Source organism: Schistocerca nitens, chromosome 8 (assembly GCF_023898315.1).
Source record: "Schistocerca nitens isolate TAMUIC-IGC-003100 chromosome 8, iqSchNite1.1, whole genome shotgun sequence".
NCBI classification, from domain to species: domain Eukaryota; kingdom Metazoa; phylum Arthropoda; class Insecta; order Orthoptera; family Acrididae; genus Schistocerca; species Schistocerca nitens.
In genome coordinates, this window is record NC_064621.1 from 42,467,233 (window position 1) to 42,472,801 (window position 5,569).

The following is a 5,569-nucleotide window of genomic DNA, read 5'->3' on the forward strand; positions in this document are numbered from 1 at the left end:
GTTTTGTATTGTGAAGTGATGTTTTGTGTGTTACGTGATACTGCAGCAAAAGTAATAAAAAAGAAGTGTAACTTAAATTCGGAATGCTGATTACTTTTTTTCACCACCATTGTCCTGCAAAAGTGTAATCTTCAAGAATGGTTTGTGAAACACATCTATAAAACTTCTGAATATAGCAGAATAAAAGGTAGACCTCTTTGCATACGAGCTTGGAATCATCACCACCTAGATTTTCGACGACTGAGCCATGATTTTACAACGAGACCAGCGTGGGAAACACGAAAAGATGAGTGCCTAGTTTATTCATTATTACATGAAATGTCTTTATTAACTGTGCTCTAATGACACCTGGCACATAATAACTTTGTTCTTGCCCGAAAATGCAGTATTTAGCAGCGTGAGCAACACCACAATCATTATTAAATTTTGACCTTTGCTGTGGTAGGGTTGTTAGAACCTGTACATCACGCAGTGGTAAAGGCTAGGTTAAGGTGAGACTGAAATACTGCGTGGTACAAGCGGGTTTCGATTCGGCGAGATTTTTGTTTGCAGCAGACCACTTGGCAGCTGGTGATAGCGGCATGCTGCCGAAATGCGAATGAATACAGCAAAATAAATGCGACTGAAGCTGGGAGACTGCCATTTCCTATTGTCCGTCGACGACAGAAAGGTGTGCTGGGGTACTGACCGTAGAGGCGGATGGAGCCCTCCGTCTCGCCGAGCGAGTTCTTGGCGATGCAGCGGTAGTTGCCGAAGTCGTGCGGCGCGGCGAGCTGGGCGACCGTGAGGCGCATGTGGCCGCGGTACGAGTTCTCGGCGGCCTCGAGGCGCAACTTGCCGGCGGCGGGCAGCACCATGGCGCCGGCGCGCAGCCAGTAGGTGATGGCGCGCGGGTGCGCCTCCGTGTGGCAGTCCAGCGTCACGTTGGTGCCCGCCGGCGCGCCCACCAGCTGGTTCGGCACCCAGATCATGGGCGGGACTGCGGCACACACAAGCGCTCCACTCAGCCTCGTCTGTGTACCAACGTGGGGGGAGGGGGGGGGCAGAGTACCTAACGTCGATCAGGTGTACATCAACAAGGCTGAAACTTCCTGGCAGATTAAAACTGTGTGCCGTACCGAGACTCGAACTCGGAACCTTTGCATTTCTTGGGCAGGTGCTCTACCAACTGAGCTACCCAAGCACTACTCACGCCCCGTCCTCACAGCTTTAATTCGGCCAGTACCTCGTCTCCTACCTTCCAAACTTCACAGAAGCTCTCCAGGAAGTTTCATATCAGCGTACACTCCGCTGTAGAGTCAAAATTTCATTCCATCAACAAGACTGGTTATCCTCTTTTTTAATTTTATTTAATTAACTGGTGGACACTTCAGATTTACAATCTACTGAATAACTTTGTTCCCTGTGCATTTGATAATGATCTGTAGACAATCAGTCTTATTCGGGAGTTAGCCAACAGAGGGAGACTCGTGACATCATGAGAGCACAGTAAGGATATTTCCCATCATTCGAATAGCCTGGGTACTGCAGTTTACAATTAGAATACCAAATATGAACATTTGTGCTGCTGTTAGTGAGAATTTACTTACGAATGTATAAGCTCCGAGATAGTCGACATAAGGACATATCCACGGTATTTCTAGAATGAAATTTTCACTCTACAGCGGAGTGTGCGCTGATATGAAACTTCCTGGCAGATTAAAACTGTGTGCCGGACCGAGACTCGAACTCAGGACCTTTGCCTTTCGCGGGCAAATGCTCTACCAACTGAGCTACCCAAGCACGACTCACGCCCCGTCCTCACCGTTTTATATCAGCGCACACTCCGCTGTAGAGTGAAAATTTCATTCTAGAAACATCTAAGCCATGTCTGCGCAATATCTTGCTAGTTCTGCAAGGTTCGCAGGAGAGCTTCTGTAAAAGTTTGGAAGGTAGGAGACGAGGTACTGGCGGAAGTAAGGCTGTGAGGACGGGCCGTGAGTCGTGCTTGGGTAGCTCAGATGGTAGAGCACTTGCCCGCGAAAGGCCAAGATCCCGAGTTCGAGTCTCGGTCCGGCACACAGTTTTGATCTGCCAGGAAGTTTCATATCCACGGTATTTCAAAATTACACAGACAAACTTCGGGGGGATGTAGAGGGTTTCTTGAGAAACAAATTGAGGATAGGAACCAGTGTCCGGAAACGTCACCGAACGACGTTACAGAGCGTCGATTACGTATCAGGAATCGGACCGTATGTTTGTAGGTTTGTACAGCTGTGTGATTTTACACACAGGTAATTTGCGTAAATAACGGGCCCCTGATTTGTGTTTACGGTCATGGCACCCGTTAGCGACCTAGATGGGTTCCATGGGATTTACATGAAGCGAATTTGGTCGCCGATACATCAACGTGAGGTCGCTACAACGCTCCTAAAATCACTGTACCATGATTCTGGCTCCGGGGTACGGACAGTAATATTGCTGGAAGATTACATCGCCGTCAGGGAAGACATCAAGCGTGAACGGATGCAGATAGTTCGCAGTAGTCAGCCTGTCTCGATTACTACCACAGGTCACACGCAAAGGCAGGATTTTAGTCAAAGGATTTGATTCTTGATATGGTTTCTTTAAGATGAATTAATTGTTTAATTTTTTCTTTATTTTTTTCTAGTGGTTTATTCTTTTCGTTTATTTTATTATTCAATATCTGGGGATAATAATTTTTATTCCAGATTTTCTTTTGATGATAAGGATTATTATATTTCATTTGATATTATTGGTTTATTATTGGTTGCTGTTTTTGGTGGTAAAGCATCTCCCATAGCATTATACTGCTCCTATCATCCAGCGTCTGTAGCGCGCTGCATGTTTCGAGACGCTGTTCACCTCGACGATGGCGTTTGTGGAGACGACCATCACCTAGTGTAGCAAAAATGTCATTCACTCGAAGAGCCGTCACGTTTCTATTGATCGACGGTCGAATCCCGATAGTCCTATGCCCGATGCACTCGTCGCTGACGATGTAATTGCGTCAACAGGTGAACACGTAGAGGTGATCTGCTGCGGATCTGCGTGTGCAACATTGTACGATGAACGGTGTGCTCCAACACACTTGTGCGTGCACCAGCACTGTGCTCTTCTCGGCAGAGATGCCACAGATCACCGTCCATCCTACTTCACAGAGCAGTCACGTTTCTATTGATCGACGGTCGAATCCCGATAGTCCTATGCCCGATGCACTCGTCGCTGACGATGTCATTGCGTCAGCAGGTGAACACGTAGAGGTGATCTGCTGCGGATCTGCGTGTGCAACATTGTACGATGAACGGTGTGCTCCAACACACTTGTGCGTGCACCAGCACTGTGCTCTTCTCGGCAGATATGCCACAGATCACCGTCCATCCTACTTCACAGAGCAGTCAACCTTCTGGACCCCATGCTCTCTGTAGAGTCTTAGACGTCCAGCCGTTTAGCTCCCACTGGTAACTTCACTGTCCTACCTCTTTTCGTAGATGCTCACGCCAGTATCACGTAAACATTCGACCAGTTTGGCCGTTTTCGAAATACTCGTTTACAGGATCTGCGTAATAATAATCAGTCCTTAGCCTCAGTCCCTTTTTTTCTCAGTGGATTTGCCCGTTTGCAGCCCATATCCGCTTACATACTTTTGTTACTGTCGCCACCATGCCACATCCAAAGTCGCGGTGGGCAGTGGTCATAATGTCTCGGCCCATCAGTGGCCATCAGTGCAGGGTGATTCCGTCATGATGTTACAGACTTTCAGGGACGATGAAGAAGGATAACTCTAACAATTGCAGTTAACACTTAGGCGGTTTTTTTGTTCTACTGATCAGTAGGACAAAAGAAAAAAACCGCCTAAATGTTATTCAACCCTCAATATGGAATTGTTCTATCTGCAATAGACGGAATAATCCATAAATAAAATTTCAGTTAAGTTTATTTCATCAACGACTGCTTTTCCTGCCTTGAACAGTGATGGAAATCATAAATATTTAAAATTACAATTTTTGATATGACTGATTATTGGGTTTGAAAACATGTTGTGCCCCAGTTCGAAATTTCGACAGGAAGGTACAAAACTAAGTGTATTGCTAACGGCTGATAATTATCCATTAACCACTTTTAATGTATATTGCTTTGATACCTGAAAGATATGCCTGCTTCAGTAGTCTATGTAATTTTTTGATATTGTTATTGTGCGTATGGATCCTACCTTCAATATTGAACAGTCATTTTTTTTTCTTTCGAATAACCCATTTGGAGGGTACGATGAATCAACTTTGGCTACTCTTCATTGTATTAGATTTCTTCAGTTTCCAAATTTCCTTCATCCTTTTAGAGTGTTGTTCCCTTTCTTCTTGAGTCCACTTTCGTCTAGTTATTTTCTTTCTCTCCTGAAATTCTGCCTTTTGAACTTCCTTTCTGAAATGTGTTCTGTTTTCTATTGTGTCTATTGTAACTCCAGCATTTTCAATGTCCTTTTCAGTCACTATGAACCATGCTGGCTTGGATTTGTAGCTATTGAGTAATGTGAATATCCGCTTGGTTAGTCTGTTGTTATCCATTCTGAATATATGTCCAAAAAACCGTAGTCTCCTCTTCCTCATTACATCAGTTAGTTTCTCCGTTTTCAGATATAGCTCTCTGTTTGGTCTTAACCTGTATTCAGCATTATCGTTTCTTTTAGCTCCCAGTATTTTCCTTAAAATTCTTCTTTCGACCTTCTCTAGTTTCTCAAGATCTCCATTTCTTGTTAGTTTAAGTGTTTCTGCCGCATAGAGAGCTTCAGGTCTGGCCACTGTTTGGTAGTGTCTTAATTCCGTGTTCCAGGACAAGGATTTTTTATTATAAACGTTTTTGGTCATATGAAACACTCTTTCCATTTTGTGCACTCTAGTTTCTATAGCTATCTTTTCTTTGGCATTGTAATCCACTCTCCTAGGTATTTAAAGGAATCTGTTTTGTGTATTGTGTTGTTGTCAACTGCAATATTTTGAGGAGCATCACAGATGTTTGTCATAAACTTTGTTTTTTCATAGGATATTTGTAGTCCTACTTTGGCTGCTTGTTTTTGTAGTTCTCTTATTTGTTCTTGGGCATTGTCTAGTGAATCTGTAATCAATGCCATGTCATCTGCGAAGGCTAAACAGTCGACAGTGATCTTGTTTGGATTTCTCCCTAGTTGAATCCCTTTAGTATTGATGGCCTTCCTCCATTCTCGAACTACCTTCTCCAAGACACCATTGAAAAGCAGTGGTGACAGACCATCTCCCTGTCGAACACCTGACTTTATTTCAAACGATTTTGAGAGCTCTCCCCTAAATTTTACTTTCGATTTTGTATTTGTCAAAGTACCTTTAATTATTGCAGTTGTTTTAGCATCGAGTCCCAATTCTTTTAAGATATCAAGCAGTGTATTTATGTCAATTGAATCATAGGCTTTTTTAAAATCCAGTCATATATTATATCATTCAATGATTATGCGGTATCGGAAGCGTCTTCGGTGACCGCACCCGCGCCGCGCGCCGCGCGCACCGCTGACGGTCACTGGCTAAAGGCCGGTTCCCAC